This window comes from Ursus americanus, chromosome 11 (genome assembly GCF_024610735.1).
Source record: "Ursus americanus isolate L20-20 chromosome 11, mUrsAme1.1.p, whole genome shotgun sequence".
Classification (NCBI taxonomy): domain Eukaryota; kingdom Metazoa; phylum Chordata; class Mammalia; order Carnivora; family Ursidae; genus Ursus; species Ursus americanus.
The window spans coordinates 20,988,057-21,006,500 of NC_142137.1; the positions used below are offsets into that span (position 1 = coordinate 20,988,057).

The 18,444-nt window shown below is 34.9% G+C and overlaps 1 pseudogene; it reads left to right on the plus strand.

The window, feature by feature from the left end:
• Window positions 1–13,891: 13,891 nt before the first annotated feature.
• LOC123798580 (endophilin-A1 pseudogene) overlaps window positions 13,892–18,444 on the plus strand; it is a 30,794-nt pseudogene continuing 26,241 nt past the window's right edge.

The window sequence follows — 18,444 nt, forward strand, 5'->3', positions numbered from 1 at the left end:
TTATATTCATGAATCTCTTCAGATTTTCAATTTGGTTTGATTACTTGTCTGTTTTGTATATTTTTGTACCACTACTGCACTGTTTTAAATATTGCATATACCTTATATTTATCTTTGTATTTCTATGCACATTATTTAAGCAATTCAATGTTGTCAATTTTAACCAAGAAGAAAAAGGGGAGATTTTGATTTGGATTGCATTGCATCTAAAGTTCCATATGAAGAATTGTGATCACTACAACACTGAGTTATAACTCTGAGTGGGTTAATAAGCGGTAGAGGCAGGTGGAATTATTGGACTAAAAGGATTGTAAATTGTATAAAAAAGGAAGAGATGTTTAAATTTGAGATGACAGATTTGGAATAAGTATCAGTGATGACGCATACTGGATATGGCTGGTTGGAGTGAATGGATAATGTGGAATTTAGGTAAGAATAGTTAAAATTCAGGACTATCAAAAAGAAAGGAAGAAGGAGAGAGAATTTGAACAAATTCTGAGTGGATTATATATTAATACTTTCACCAAGGAAAACAGAAAAGAGAAGACCTGGTTTGGAAGCACATGAGCCAATTTCAAAGTCCAGAGAAAAAGAGGCTATGATTGGGAGATTTATTGTTTGTGGTCACAAAAAGTCTTAGAAAGTCAATGGAGTTAGCGTCAGAGCAAAATCATGTTTCAGAGAAGGGGAAAAAGAGTATTTGAGTATAAGGAGAACAGTGAATATCAGCTATATGTGGAGTGTGAGAAAGAAAGTAACGATTCTTTTAACACCTGATTTTTTTTGTTCAGTAAGGCAAAAAGATGAAGGGACTATTTGGGTAAACATTTGAAGAGGTAGAGAGTGTACGTACCATGGAATATGGGACACAGTGAAAAGGTCTATTAGAGGGCAGGGAAGTGCAAAAATGGCTCAGAAAACCAAAAACAGTTGTTAATGAGAGTATGAGACAAGTGTTAACTTTAAACAGAGCAAAGAGCAATTTTATTTAAGTAAAAATAAGAATGAGTTTATTTGGGAAGAGCAGAGGAATGGCGATCAGGACAAGCAAGCTATGGTGAACCACAGGCAAGTCTGAAGAGACAAAGGAAAGGTTTTATAAGGTTTAAGGAGGAAATTGGGGAGGGATGTGTTTTTTTTGTTGTTTTTGTTTTTGTTTTAAAGATTTTATTTATTTATTTGATAGAGAGAGACAGCCAGCGAGAGAGGGAATACAAGCATGGAGAGTGGGAGAGGAAGAGGCAGGCTTCCAGCGGAGGAGCCCAATGTGGGGCTCAATCCCAGAACACCAGGATCACGCCCTGAGCCGAAGGCAGACGCTTAACTACTGCACCACCCAGGCGCCCCCTTGGGGAGGGTTGTTCTAAACAAAAGTTTATTGAAGAAGAACAAGAGTTTGATGTGGAGATTTCTCATTGGTTGCAGGCTGCGGTTAGTGCGTTGTTGGGGCAGGCATGGATCTTCCTTCCTCGAAGGCAGGAGATAAATTCCATGTGAAAAGTGCCCTCCCTTGTTGAAATAATTATCTGCCTTTTCTCTGCTGGTTATGTGGGCTGCAATGAGTGGGATGTTATGTGAGAACTTTCACTTCGGGGCTTCCTGACTCCATTTTAAATGAGATTTCCTTTTTTTATTTTCACTTAAGAGTGTGAAATTCAGGTTTGTGAACAAGGCTACCAGAAAAGGGAGGCATCTTGGGTTGAGTGGGCATGAACTCTCCGGGAATGCCTCAGCTACTCTAAGGATGTTTTTGTGGCTGAGAATGTTTGTGGTTCTGAGAAAGCTCTACTTTCAGTGAGCAGATCAAACACTAGATAAGTTGCCTCCCAGGAATAATAGCGATTTAAGCCATTGTGCTTGAATTTGAAACCTGAAGCAATTGTGCTTATATTGAAGTTATAAGCCTTTCAATGTTAAATTTTTAAAGGAAGATTGTTGTGTTTATACATTTTTCTAAAGGTGAAATACTTTAAAACTTTGCTTCTATTTCTAAAAAATATACTTGAGTATTTTGAATATTAAATCAGAAACCTAGATTTCAAGATGAGGTTTCACATAAGGTAAAAGACTATATTCAAACTGTATTGCTCACCATAATTGAAGTTTTTTAGAAGTGTTGTGTCAACAAGTGCAGGGCTGTTAACAACTTTTAGTCAGAGTAACAATTCTGACTACTTACAAACTTGAAGGTGTTGAAGCTCAAACTAAAAATAAAACTAGTGTATTATTGTACAAACTGAAAAATAAAAATAAAAGACATAAGGTTGAGCTAGAGATGGAAAAGTATATTATGTGACATTTTGACTCAGGCTTTTCTTGAACAATAGAATAATTAAGAGAAGGTAATTTAGGGGGCAACAAAAGATAAAGCTGAAAGAAGAGAAGTTTAGAGGAAATTTTTTAAATGGTAGGAATAGCTGTTGAAATGGGCAGATTTCATAAAAGGAAAAAAACCAAGAAGATAAAAGAATTGCTTATTTATGTAAAAGCTTGTTTTAAATATAGGGAGTCATTAAAATGAATCTGTAAAAGAGGATTACACTGGAGAGGTGTTAATTAAAAATAGGCTGTTCATTTTTTTCCCTATTAATTCAGATACCAACATTGTCCTCATTTGCAAGTTTATGAATTTCTAGTCATTTAACCTAAGTTCTGCCTAGTTCGATCATTAGTTCTTTTGTCAAAAACTTCTGGTTCACTGAGACTTCAAAGTAAATGTGTATATACACACACACGGGTGCGCACGCACGTGTGCGGACACACACACCACATCACACATACAGCACATGCATGCTAATGAGTTCTAAAATTTTATTAATCAGTTTCAGACCACCAAATCAGAGGTATAAAGATAGAACATATGCTGAAAATAGGCATTTTTTTAAGTTTACTTTTTAATGTAAATGTATAATTCCCTAAATTAAAGAGTTCATCTACAGAGGACTCGTATTATAAGATTTATACAAGTTTAACCATGCACTTGAAAAGGAGAGAACATGAAAGATGGACAAAAAGGTTGATTTTATAGTGTGTGAAATGCCAGGTAGTATTTAATTCAATCAATTTATGTTCTAGATGGATTTTGATCTGTATTGGTCTCAATTGCTTTGTTCCTCTAATACCACCTTACTCAGAAGATTCTGGTGTCTAAATATGTCTAGTTTTAATACAAGGGATTCTTAAATGCAAGACAACTGCAACTGGTAGTCAACAGAAAAACAGGGACATAACAGGGTAATGTTGGTCACAAGCTGACCTATTACCTACTTCAGGTGTGGGCCTGTGGTCCATAACAAAAATCAATCAAGTGTTTACTTCATGTCCTTTCTTCTTTCCTTTTTGCAATGAAATGATTAAATATGTAGGAATGAAACATTAGTCAAATAATATCAGTTCACTATTATATATTACCATCATGACGACACATGGTGCTTTTTTAATGTATATTCCAACCATTCCGAGGGCCCATTGAGTAGCCTCCAGTCACCACAAAGAAAAAGAGGAAGACCGAGGAGAGATGACTCTCACTTTCCAGGCTGCCTGCTTCAACCAGAGTACGTCTTCTTTCAACTTTTTTTTTATATATTTCATTTACGATATTGTTTTTATAAAGGATATTTCTACATAACAAAATAAAAATGAGTGAAAAGGTGGAAAGAGTACCAGACATTTAGTGAGGACTACTTTTCTGAATTCAGCACCAGATTTCCTGAATGTATAGAGTCTCCAACACTATTGATATTTCAATTTAGAGGTAAATAAGTGATTTTGTTACTTTTTATATGTAACTTCAAATTTGCCTGTTTGTAAGTATTATAAGAGTAACATTTTCTATATTCCCTTTACTTATTTTTTCAGATGTTTAATTAGGTGGATGTTTTATCTGCCTGTGCATGGAAAACTTCTATACACCAGAGTCTCTGCCCCTATGTTGCTCACACCATCATAAAGTGGCTACTTGTTCTTACCTGCAAGGTCTGTCCTCAGCCTTTGTTGCCAGGATCCAGCCTGTACAGTTTCAAAAAAATCAAGGAGCTCTAGATTGATAATTTCATTGTCTCAGGATCTCTGCCTCTTTCCTGTTTTTTGCATTCTTTTACAAATTCATGGAGCCTTTGCCTTTGTCTTTGTAATACAATCTTAGTAGCTTTTCCCTCACCTCATTGCCTAATCCCCAAATCTGTCATACTGCTGTGTATTACACTCTTTCTTGAATGAGGGTATTAATGCTAAGTTTTGTTCCTTCAAATTCACCTTGAAAAGTTGGCTAGGTTTTTGCACCATACGTATACCTATAGTCAGCTGGCTAGTCAGCCTGATACTGACCACATGCCTCCCTAATCTTCTACTAGGTGCTGCTCCTGGAGCCTCCAGATTATCTTTCTACACGTGTGAATCTTTTTCTCTCTGCTTTTTTTGAAGTTTTCCTCTTTCCATACCTTTTCGTATTTGTGTAGTGCCATTGTTTTAGTCTCAGTGACCCATAGCACCCATCTGAGATCCCAGTATTAGTATTTCCCCAAATTTGATACATTCCAGAAATTCATATGCAGACCGATTACTCATTGCTAATGATGTAGGAAAGACATTAGGTTTTGAAGCTGATGACCAAGAAAGAATTCTTGAGACATCTTTTGTGCAAAAAGGTGATTTTATTAAAGCACATGGACAGTACCCATGGGCAGAAAGAGCTGCACGGGAGTCCTGAGGAGTGGCCCATTATATACTTTCAAGTTGGGAGGGGGTTATGGAGAGCTTAAGTCTCTAAAGAACTTGGAAGCAAGGTTTCCAGGACCTTGAGGGGGTTGGTATTGTTGGGAAAATGTCATTTTTTACCATCTAATAAAACCTTAGGCATGAGACATTCGAGATGTGTATCGGTAGGCCATATGTTTGGGGGGATGATTGTGAATATGTATCTTGGGGGGGTTAGAGATAAAGGAAGTTTCCAAAGGAATTTTTATATGTTAAAGTAGGCTTACAGGATGGAGGGCAGATATGGGTGGCTAGAATTGCCTTATGCCCTTAGCAAAGTGTCAGCATCTAGGCAGTTGAATTCCTGGAGGAATGTCACTGTGCCTATTTTAAGTACTTGTCAATGGGCTCTAAGTAGTAAGGAAATTTAATAAGTTTTCTTCTGCCTTTGTTTCCCACATTGGTTAAGACTAACTTTACTTTTTTTGTCACTGCCTTACCCACTGTGGATCCTAATATTTTCTGCTTTCAAGTATACAGAACAAGTGTGAGGTCAATAGTAAGAGACAATGCCATACTCAATCTGTCAGCAATCTGGATAACCTACTTTGAAAATATATAGAGAATGCTACTCTACAACTTTAACTGTTCCTACCCAGACCTAATCTGCCATTTCCGTTTTTACCTGGATTAGTGCAATAGCCTTCTAAGTGGAAAAACTCAGTTTTCCTCCTTCTGTATAAGAAAAAAATAATAATAATAACAGTTCTTCTCTTCTGTGTTCTTTTACCCTGTGAGTCTTGCTTTATGCTCACACAGAACGCTTTACTTTTGACACTTCTGGTCACCAAATGTGTGTGGATTTTCCCCCAGAACAATAAGCAAGGCTCAGGCACCAGGCGAGCATCCTACAGTGTAACTTGGTACAGACATTACCCAGACATATCTGATCCCACCAGTAAGGACTCAGCCCCTCAAGGCTCTCCCCAACTGTTACCAGACCAAAGTAGGTCTGCTCCTTAGAGAGTGACAGAGACTACACCAGGTGGAGTTGCTTCACAAAGTCTTCTTTATTTGCAGCACATAAGGAGATCATGGGGAGTAAGTTCCAAAGCTGAGACTCCCTGACAGGAGTAATCAGGCTCCTTTTACTGGGGCTTAGGAGGATTATTCACAGGGGGATTTTAACATTATAATGGAGCTGAGGTAACTGTCTAGCACTTTCTGATTCATCTGTGCTGATGTTGGGTCCTCAAATTTTTTTTTTCTTGTTCTAGCAATTTGTTAGTTTCTAAAAGATGAAATTAACAGGCAGAAGCTTCTAAATGTTTCCTGTGTTCAGGAGGTCATTTCTGAGTTCAAGGGTCAATCCTGAGTCCAGGGTGTCAAGGGGTATCATTGATGACACCCCCACCCCATTTTAGATGCCAGTTGCAAACCCAGATTGTCACCTGTGCTTCTACCAACCTATTATGGATCAGAGATTCCAAAGACCTCTTCCTCAGTTTCAATTACTTTGATGGGGTACCTCACAGACCTCAGGAAACACTTATTTACATTTACCAATTTATTAAAGAATATGAATACAGGTGAACTACCAGCTGAAGTGATACATAGGGTGAGGTCTGGGAGGGTCCGAGTGCAGGAGCTTCTGTCCCCGTCGAGTTGAGGGAATCACTCTCATGGTGTGGATGTGTTTGCCCACCTGGAACCTCTCTGAACCCCACACTATTGAAATTTTGTGGAATCTTCTCATATAAGCATGATCAATTATTAACTCCATTGCCAGCCCCTCTTCCCTCCCTGGAGAACAGGGTGATGGATTTGAAAATTCCAAGCTTCGGGGCATCTGGGTGGCTCAGCTGGTTAAGTGTCTGCTTTTGGCTCAGGTCATGATCCTGGGGTCCTGGGATTGAGTCCAGCATTGGACTCCCTGATCATCAAGAAGCCTGCTTCTCCCTCTCTCTGTGCTCCTCCCCGGCTCGTGCTCTCTCTCTCTCTCTCTCTCTCTCTCACTCTCTCTAACAAATAAATAAAATCTTAAAAAATTTTAAGAAAAAAAGAAAAGAAAATTTCAAGCTTCTAATCATGGTTTTGTCTCTTTGGTCACCAGCCAGCAACCCATTCAATATCGCCTCATTAAAACAAAAGATGCTCCTATCCCTCTTATCACTTAGGAAATTACAAGGGTTTTAGGAGCTCTGTGCCAGGACTCAGGGGGCAGATACCTATATATATTTCTTATTTCTCGCACCTCATAACTGGTCTTCCTGCTTCTGCTCTTGTGTGTGTTTCTCACAGCACAAACTCCAGAAAGAACCCATCGTAAACCAGATTGTGTCATTCCTCTGTGCAAAACTCTTCAATGTCTTCCTATTTTACTCAAAGGAAAAGTCCAAGATCGCTAATGTGATTTATGATCTGGATCCACTACAACTCTGATCTCATCTCTCCTGGTCCCCACACTGTAGCACTTCAGCCACACTGTCCTCCACTCTTCCCCAAATCTGCTAGTCGTTCTCTCCGGTAAGTCCCTTGAGTGGGAAAAGGTTAGCATATTTTCACATTGCTTTAAGAAGGTGTATTTTATGAGATAATTACATGGCTAAGTTGACTCATTTTTCTACACAATTCATCCACTTTCAGTGTTATGTGAGAAAACTAAAAATTATTCCTATTTAAAGCCACACCATATGAACTTTTGACCTTCAATTTCCTCCTATCAGCTGACAGGTATTTCAAGTATTAAAAATAATTTTAAAATATGCATTCACAAAGTATAATTAAAGTGGTAAATCTGTTACTGAAGGACAAAGTCACAAAATCTGTTTCATAGAAATTATTTTTGTATTACCTGCTGTCAGACTCATTCCCGTCACTCATTTCAATTGAAGTAAGATGAGAATGAATTACACATATAATTACTTAAATGGTCCATTTTATTCTTTCCATATGGATAAAATTAGCATTAGATAGATTGTGGTAACTATTTAGTAACTGATTTTGTTAACATTCATAGATAAGACATTAATTTTCCATTTTCTATGTTATTCAGTTAAGTAAATGAACATGCAGAGAGCACAAGCTTTGTGGGAAATCTTTTTAATTCTTTTGAGAAAATGGTGATTCTCTTCCATTATAAATGAAGAGAATTACTTTTGTCAAAATGAAAAATCCTTTGCCTGTTTTCTACAGGGGTTTTCAGTATCACTACATTTATAGAATTATCCACTTATAAAATAACAGGAAATTTATCTCATCAGAAGGTTATTAGATAGTAATAATCTTGCTTAGAAGTGTTCCTATATTATTGTGAATTGCTTTCAATAAGGTTTTAAAAATATATTTAGAAGCTCATATTAATATGTAAGATTATTGTTTTATGAAATACTTCTCCTAAAATTTCTGTCCTACTGCTCCACAGAGATAATGAATAGTTTCAGAGGGCAGAAGAAAAATTTTATAGATGCAGTGTTATCTAAATCCCCAAGAAAAAATGTAATCCAGCCACTGATGAAAACATTTTTTTCTGTGGCATTTTTGTTCCTCTTGTGACATTTTGTTCCTCTTGTGACACATCATATACTACCTTGAATTAAAGATCTGGAACTGATTGTTTTCACATAATAATCTATCCACATTATAAGTCAGTATTTGATAATGATAGAATATTCCACTAGATAAATATGTCCTTATTTATTTAAAACCATTTCTCAGTTGATGAACCATTAGGTTGCTACCTATATTTTTGTTATGTAAATAATTTTGCACTGAATATTTATTTATATATAAACTTTCACAATATTTTGTAGTTATAGTTTTAGAAATAGTATTACAAATCAGAGATGACACAGATATGACTAAATTGCCTTCCAAAAGGATGTGACTATTTATATTTTCATAAGCAGTGAATGGTATGAGTCCAGTTCTCTGGTACTTTATCCAGGTTTTATCTTTTTATGGATTATTCTTAGTGTACATATCTTCTTACATTTTTCTTTGTTAAGTTGTTCATCTTTTGTTAATTATCCTTTAAGAATTAATTATTATCAAAAATGTTATTATATATGTGAATACTTTTTTAGTATATGTGTTGTAAACATTTAAATCTGGTCAGTCACTGTTTTAAAAATGTGTTCATGGTGTCTAAAGGTGATATTACATCATTTTTGCCATATTCTATTCCTTTGAAGCAAGTCAATAAGGCCCCCTCACACTACTAGAGAGGAGATTATACAAGGGAATGAATATTGGGAGGCAGGGATATCTTTGAGAGGCATCAGGAGCTGTGTACTACAAATGTTAAATTTTTATTTATGCAAGTTTGTCTGAATTTCCCTTTATTGTTTATAGCTTGACAGAAAAATGTTTCTGGCCTATTTATAATCCCTTTACTGTGGCAAGAATAGTGTTTGGAACATGATAAAGAGTCATTAAATATTTCTTGAATAAACATACTGATAAGTAGACAGAGCACTAAAATATTGAATAAGTTCTAAGATATTTGATTTAGTGCTTTATATGATAGAATGAAAAGATAGTCATAATTCCCACTCCTTCCTCTGTCTGTGGCACTTGCAATGTGATTTCATAGATCCTTCCATCAAGAGGTGGGTATTTCACACCCAGAATCTGAGTTAGTTTCATGATTTGCTTTTGGAAACAGAATGTGGCTTCAATGACAGTGTGCTAGCTCTAAGTTAGGGTATAAAGCGGCTTTTTATGACTCTACTCTCTCTTTGAACTCTATTGCTACCATGTGACCAAGCCTGAGCTAACATGCTGGAAAATTAGAAATCGTGTGGATAAGACACAAACTGTCCAGTTTTAAGAATCTACCGCAACCAGAGCAGCAGCCACCTGATTATCAGAAAATGACTGCAAACACAAAACTGTGCAACAACATAAGGACCACCAGCTGAACCTGACCCAAATCGTTGAACCATAGAATTCCGAGCCAAATAAATGTTGTTTTGAGGTGGTTTACTAAATAGCAAAATCTAAATAATATATTCCTATGAATACTTATTTATTTATTTATTTATTTATTTATTTATTATTATTATTTGATAAAATTCACCAGGGAAGCCATCAGGTCCTAGACTTGGTTGTTGGAAGGTTTTTGATCACTGATTGAATCTCCTTGCAAGTAATCATTCTGCTCAGATTTTCTATTTCATCATGATTTAATCTTGGTAGGTTGCATATTTCTAGGAATTTATCCATATCTTCTAGGTTGTCCAATTTTCATAATAGTCTTTCATGATCCTATGTATTTCTGTTGCATCACTTATACTGTTCTCCCTTCACTTCTAATTTTGTTTATTTATATACATAACATTCTTGGTGCACACTTCCATTGAATGTTTAAAAATACCCATTTATTGTTGTTTCATTTTATGTGTCAGCTGTAAAAAGTGTGATACTAGGCTAATTGTGTTACCTGAATAAGTTATTTGATTTGATCTTTTGTCTGCAAACTTTGAGGATTTAATCTTTGTCTTTGACTTTCGATCGGTTTACTTGACTATGTCTCTGAGTTGATTATTCTCAGATGTTTTCAGTCAACTAGTGAGATCTTCAGAAACCGTAATAATGTAAGTCATATTCCTTCTTTATCTTTCATGTTCATTAATTTCTGACTTTTTACTTCTTTATGTCATTTTAAATCTCTTTGCTGTTTTCCTGCCTTTTTACAATATTCTTTATTAAATTTTTATTTGAATTTATTCTCCTTTGGGCAACTTGTAATAGAATATTCATTTATGAGAAAAGTTTGCATTTTCTTCCATTTCTTTCCCTTTTTTGTCCATTTCTACTTTTAGTTTGAATTTCTGACTAGTTTTTTATATCTCCAGTGCTTTTTGACTATATATTAATTTTTAAAGCATTAACATATTTTTCTTTATTTCATGGAAATTTTATTTTTTATAGCTTTTATAGGATTAATTTCCTTCAGTTGATACATGAACAACTTTGTTTCATGATAAGGACTTCAGGGGTTTTATTTAGATTTTATGATAGTGGGGTATTTTATCTGATTTTTTTTATCCTTGCCCAAATATATCCCTTTTCACACAATTATTTTGCAGTTTCAGCATTCTGTCTTCAAAGAATATTTATGGTGTAATTTTCCACAAAATTTCCTTAGGTGTGAGGTTATTTTTCATCATTTAAGGAGGAAATTTGGGGAGGTATTTACTACAATACCAACATTGCCTACAGCTACTCAGAATTCCTACTACAAATATTTCACTTTTTTTGACTTTTTTATCTTTCTTATTTATTCTTGCCATCAACATTCCTAAATTTTAAAAAGTTAAATTTCTTTTTGTTTATGATTTAAGAATATTCTTTAAATCCTTGATAATTTAAGGAACAATGGGACATAGATGTAAACTGCTACAGCTTCAGGAAACATCAAGTATTTCACTAGCTATAAATGTCTAAAAGTTTAAAAAAAATTTTTTTTAAAGTTTAGTAATTGTTTCTGGAGGCATTTTCTTAAGTGTTTAGAAGGTAAATGGATATTGCTGTCTTTACTGCAAATGAAAGCAAATAATTTCTCTTAAAAAATACAAAAACAATCATAAAATCAAGTTCACATATAAAAGATTGCAAAATCATCAGTCTGAGAATAACAATGTGAAATCTATCAAATCTGATTCCCAGACTAAACTATCACCAAATAATATGCATATTTAATATCCAATTCGACAACACCTATGTCAAAACCCTTAAAATACAAATGTACTTTCACATATTTTACCTAAAATCCCACTGTATAAAGGCAGTTAAGGATACACAGTAGAAGGGGGGGGGGGATTCTCTAAATCTACATGTAAATCCAAAAATATTTAGCTATACCATAATACCTTATGCCAGATGAGGGTAAAATAAATACAGCAGGTGGTATTTTACTCTCTTTAAAAACAAAACATTTAATTTGTTGATATAAGCCTTGAACCCATGAGGAGATAATTTTTAAAATATAGCAATTTAAAATGTTTAGACTGAATTGTAATCTGATATTAAACCTAGGATCTCTGACTTATCTTTTATTCTCAGGAATATGGCACATTTAGGCACATTGATATTTCTCAACACATTTGTTTATCAGATGATGGAGCCAATAATCACAATCTAAGGTCAAAGAAATGCAAGTGAGTCCAACTGGGGAGACTTAAGGAACAGGTATTATTCAAATTGGATCATGAAAAATAGGTTGGAATTAGAGAAAGAAAGAAATAGGAGAAACACACCTGGTTTGAGAAAAAATATGACAATGGTAGAGAGCACTAGGTCGCTATCAGAATTATTCTTCTCCTTCTCTATAGGACAGAACAATAGCTGGCCATACAGACACCCATATTGAAAGCATACTTCAAGTCCTTCTTTCAGGCAGATGCAGCCATATTACTAAATTCTTGACAATGAAATGTAAACAGAACTGAAATAAGTCACTATCAGCATGAACCCACCACTGGGTATGGGCTCCTCTATATTCTTTTCTCTTCTGGTAACTTAGATGTTGGAAACACTGATGTGATCATGAAGATGAAAACAAAAACCTTAGTAAATGGTAGAGAAACAAGATGGAAGGACTTGCATCACTGAATGACTATGCAGAGTGAAGATGCCCAGCCTATTCAGTCTACTTACTCTGAGACTAGACATGAGAGAACTAGATTTCTAGCTTCTTTAATCCATTGTGTTGTAGGGATCTCATTTTTACAATGCTTCAAACTCTTAACTATGTTAACTAATATTGAATAATATACTGAACACAAGTACAAAAGGGAGGAAGCACCATAAAACATTATCTGCTAGGATTGGATTAGTTGATTATAATCTTGAAAAAAGAATGTGACTAAGGAAAATGTATATAAATGAGCTCTATCATCTCTTCCAAGAAGTGTCTTCACAAAAGAGGGATGTGCAAGTTGACTTTTCTAATTGCAGAAAGGCTATTTAGGAGCAGTGGATTAAGATGACATACAGATTCCAAAATGTGGAGTCTTTTAAGACAAGGCTGAGGAGTCTGGAATTTCCCCCTTCAGACTTTGGTTCATAAACCTGCAGGCATAACTGAAGGAGGTAGGGTGTAGTTAGCAAATTAGAAACATGGAAGTCCCTTTCATTTCCATAAGTTAACAAATTCGACTCATATGTTTGAACAATAACATTATCAGTCTATTTTTCTTTGTTTTCTCTCTTTGAATAGAGAAGTAATTACAGGAAACATTTCTCTTTATTCCTAACTTTTCTTCAGGAAAATAATGTAAATGTTACTATGAGTAACAATTGACAGGCGATCTTCCTGTTGAGGAGACAATAACAGAGTACATGCTCCATCTGGTGTGGGTAGTTATCTGTTAATGCTAGCTAACTCTTGCCATATAGGAACTCAGGCTCAAATTTCTCTATCTGCTCTCATTGTGTTTTTTTTTTTTTTTCCAAGATAAGCCAGGAATCTGAGCTTTAAACCATAAAATGTCCTTGTCTTAAATGTTGGTAGAAAATTGTAGCTTATAATGCTGGGCTAACCTTTACTGTGACAACTAAACTAACCATGTCTATAGGCCACATTTGGTCAATAGTCTACCACCCTATGCTTTTTTGAGAACATTCCAGAAGGAGAGAAACAGTGAAAATACAATCTTAAAAAGAGCAACCCCACTAATGTGCAGATTATTTGAAATAAGCAAATATTATTTATGGTGAGAGAAAAGAAAGGAAATAATATTTCTTATGCTCAAAATAGTTATTATATAAAATGCTTCACATAATTTATTTCATTATCTCACAAAAATCCTGTAGTTCTGTATTTTCTTTTCTTTTCTATGGTAAGTAAATTGAACCTTAAAGAAGTCAAATAACATACTGTTTTGGGTTGAGTAACCCAAGAAGCAGAGGCCGAATAAATATATTTGAGTACAAATAGTTTCTTTGGAAAGTAATCTCATGAAGAACTGGTAGGGAAGGGAGATAGAGAAGAACAGGAAAAGAAGTCAATATAGACTGGGTTAATGAACGTATTACTTGGGTAGACTATAATATGCCTCAGAATTGGTATACCCTGCCCCTATCCTCCCAAGGGACAAGGAAGCTGGGTTATGTATCCACTATACCTGCCTATCATTTGTTGAGGACTGCTTCCAAGAACATTAATTGTCTGCTACCTCTGACATGCCTCATGCTGCTGCTGGAGAACATCCTTGTGGCCAGAGATAGTCCTCAGGTACAGTGTTGCAGGTACTGCAGAATAAAGCCGCTGGCATGTATGGATACCCTGAATGCTGAGGGGATATGGAGTCCCAACCATATCTTTCACACTTGACCAAATTAGCTTACGTGTTTAATCTAGGGATGGGAGCAGAAACTGAAGGATGAGCAAGTGAAGGGGATAAAGAAGAAATATTCAGATAGTAAGTAAAAGTTAGAACAATATGGCATTATAGAATTCGAGGGTGATTGGAATGAGAGATTTATAAAAATTAATAGAATCAAATAAATTATCTATTAGTGCATAAAATACATTATATTCTATTTGGGAAATTCTCAAAAGTTTCAATATACCAGACCCACATTGAAATTTGAAATATGGACCAAATGATAATTTTGGTCTTCAGAGAACTTGAAGTTACGTGAAAGCATGGTCAATAGAAGACAATATAGTCTTACTCTTACAGTATAGATTGTCTTACTCTTAACAATCTAGCTATGGATTTTAAACATTCCAAGGTAATTTTATTTTCCTCAATAGGGTATCAGACCTATTTTCATTTGAAGCTTTCAGATACTTATGTAAGCTCATGTTCAACCCAAATTGACCTGGCCTATCTATTACTTTGTTGTGGTGTACACATCTACAAGTTTTATTTCACATCCCTTTCAAATATTCAAATTTCCTTAGGTAATACTCCTTCTTTATGTTCTGGCTGACTCCTCCTTGATTTTTTCTGCAAAATGTTTCTGAAACTTTTGTTCAGTTTATTTTATTTTATTTTATTTTATTTTATTTTATTTTATTTTATTTTATTTTATTTTAATTAGTTAAGGATTCCAGTTGAGAGAAGGAGTAGAGATCATATACCTAGATCAGTATTAATTCTATGATAATCACAATAACAATCAAATATAAATAAAACTACTTTTTCCAGGTCAACTTCAGAAACACCAGAACAAATACAGGTTTTGAAAGCAGAGTTGGGTTGTACATTGCTAACTTTCACAAGAGGGAATCTTGCCAAGCAACAAAACAACTTGCTATTTGTACCCTCCCAGGAGGGAAAAGGTGATATTGACACAGAACACAGGCAAGGTCACAATATGGAAAATAGGTTTAGTAAATCCACACCAAACTTAGAATGATGACTGAGATTTGCATTGTCTCCCTGTTACTTTGCCCACACTTCTCTACTTAAAAGTTAGGTAGTGTAGTACTTTTTGTCAACTAGATGATTTTTCTAGTTTCTGGAGTTTAAAATTCTGTGTCCTTAAAAGCATCTTTCAATCAAAAAGCATTAAAGTTTGTCCCAAGTCTTGGTTACATGACCCGTGAAAAAAGTAAAGAACACTAGATCTGTCAGAGAGAGAGCTGTTGCTTAGTAGCATATACTGGAGTGTCACTTTAGAAAAGAAAGATGTATTTATATGTGGAGCTAGATTTCCCAGAGAAGCAGTTTACACCATGCTCTGCAAAGTATTTATCTGGCAGTCAATAAATGACAGTGATGATGGTGATCTGTTAGACTTACAAGAGCACCTGGAGGAACTATCACGCCTGACTGATAAGCTGAGAAAAAACAGTGGGAAATAGAATTGGGACCAGGAGAGCTCCACTTGATAAATTGTCCGCAGCTCATGGTCCATGAGAAAAGACTGAAGTTACTTTGGGGGATTAATTAATTGGAGATGGCAAATAATCCTGGAATTCCTAAATTCTTACCACCCTGGTAAAAGACACTGCTTAATGAACACTTCACATTTTGCTTCTCAAATTATTTTCTATCAAGAAATGGTAGGGGGAAAAAAAAATCTACCAAAGGCCAACTCATCTTAACATAAAATGTTACCAACATAAAATGACCCAAACCACTATATGTTAAGATATTATGTAATAAGATGTTTTAGTAATGATAATGGTGAATGGAAAATAAAAACACAGAACTAAAAACTAAGATTTCTGGAAGAGTGGAAAGTGATATTAAATTAAGATTAATGGTTGACAATCTTTACATATCAGGATGGAAAGTGTGACCTATTGTTTTATCTTATGGTTTGCTCTTAAGGGATACCCACAGATATACTACCCTCCCTGATGTGAGGCCTCATCAGTCTGCAACTCTGTGCTGCATTAAATTCAGCAGGCTCAATGCAAAGAAAGAGGAAAATTCTCACAAGCCAAATCATACAGAACTTCACCAAGGGAAAAGAAATGTGAAACAAGTTCAGGATAAAGCAAAGAGCTCAGGGAACAGAGTTGAGAAAAGTTTCATCTATAAATAAAAGCAGCAGTACAATGTTGCCCCAATTTATATTTGAAGACACTGTTCTTTGATGATTGCCCATACAGCAGTGCCAAGGTTTGACTCCTAATAGATTTACAGAGCATTCGTTTGCACTTGTTCTATTTTCTGTGTAATTCTGAATTTCAAGCTGCTGGATAACCTAGAGGAGTATTGCCATGGCTACAGTGAGGCGGGATTGTTAAAATAGATCAGAATGTTTATTTTTCTAAGTATCCATTTTAAACACTTATTTACAGCTTCTTTTTGTTTTCAATTTGTACATATAGTACCATTTTGGCTGCCCATTTCCCTTTGTTTTTACCACTTACACCAAAGCAGAGATTTAGCTATTATAACTAAAATTGCCACACTCAACATGGTTGCTGTAAGTACTACCCTTGACATCAGCCACCTTTATTGTTGTAAGACTCTCATCTCAGGTTAGATTAGTATTGACCATAGATTTAACAAGGTAATAAAAATTATTATCCCAACAACTATATCAAGTCAAGGAGAGACATGCATCATGAAACACATTAACTATTTTTAACTTTTTATTTACATTGCACTGCATTGATTATACAAATGCAGATCTCAGTAGCAAGACAATAGCAGTAGGAAAACACTGCCTCAAGGTAGACTCACCTTAATTCTTCATGTTTTCTGGGCCTTAGAAATCTGAGCATAAGAAGTGTAAGTGTTCTACCTAAGTTATTTATAACTTGAGAAATGTATTTTATTAATAACCATTACTGATAAAGCTAACAATGTATTTAGGATGCCATATTTTCTATATCTATTCATAAGTAGTTTTTAGATTGCATAGTACTATAATGAGTCTGTGATATAGATAGAAAATGTGCAGCTACATCTGTATTTCGGATAAAACTGACTAGTCCTTGATTTTATGTTACTATATGGCAAATTCAGGATTGGAATCTTGCCGATTGCTTTGCTTTCTACAACAGAGTCAAGCAACACACTTGGTTTAAGCTAATCAATAAAAATGATTTTACACTCCATTCAGAACCTGGCACACAGGCACTGAAATATGAGAAGAATGGATGTTTAATAATGAAGGACTATTATCTCTTCAACTATATCTTCTCACCAAATATTTTCAAAATGGTTAAGATTGGTTCCTTGTTTTTTGGGGCGTTTTGGGGGGTTGTTTTGTTTTTTGGTTTTTTTATCATATTAGAGTAATCACAGAGGCTAGAGCCCTATCTCCAGCTTCCAGTGTAACATCTGTCACATAGTAAAAAGTCAATGTAGATTTTTTGAATGAATGGATGGTTGGATGGCTCTCTGATTGCCTGCTCGGCTGGATGACTGCATTTTTTAATTTATATCTTGGGATCTTGTTATTTGAAATTATTATTGGATTGTCTAAAATGAACAGTGAAAACTAAGGAATTCTTCATTTCATCTACAGCAGTGATAATTGTTATGGTTAAATTATTCATTTCTCAACTTCACTTCTCATATAATGATTCAATGTGTCTAGGTTGGGATCCAAAAATCTGCATTTTAACACACTCAAATTTATACTAATGCAGGCTGTGGATTGTTTTGAGGATACTCTTACATTATATATAGGTCTGATTAGAACAGACCCTGTTAAAAATTCTTGAGCGAATCTAGGATAAAATTGTCAGACTTTAGATTCCATACATCTCAAAGTACTAAACTAATCTCTGAACTCTGGCAGAAGTCTCACAAAGCAGTAAGTATTGCTATGAACATTAACAACAAAAATAAGAAATCTGCATTGAGCATTTGACATGTGCAGGGCTTTAGAGTATAAGGTATAGTTCTTGATTCGGATGGATTGAAATCTTGGCTCTCTTTTAGTAGTTTATCTCCTTGGTCCCCTTGTCTAACTTTTTTCTTCTTTACTTGTTTTATTTGTACAATGTAGAAAAAAGAACATTTCCTTTTTTTAAAGATTTTTGTAACAATAAAATGGATGCATTGATGTAAGGCACTTAAAACAATAGGTGACATTTTATAAGGTCTTAGCAATATTTTCTCCCCAAAATCTATATTTTTCTCTTCCATTTCCCTAATATCCTTGGTATGCTAAATTAGAGATTCATAAAGACAACAACAATCATACAAACATAAAGCTTAATAGGACTTTAGGACTGATTAGCAAATCCTCTTCATCTTATAAATAAAACATAATCAATTAGGTTGAAAGATCACACATCTAGCTTGAGAAAGATGTGACTAA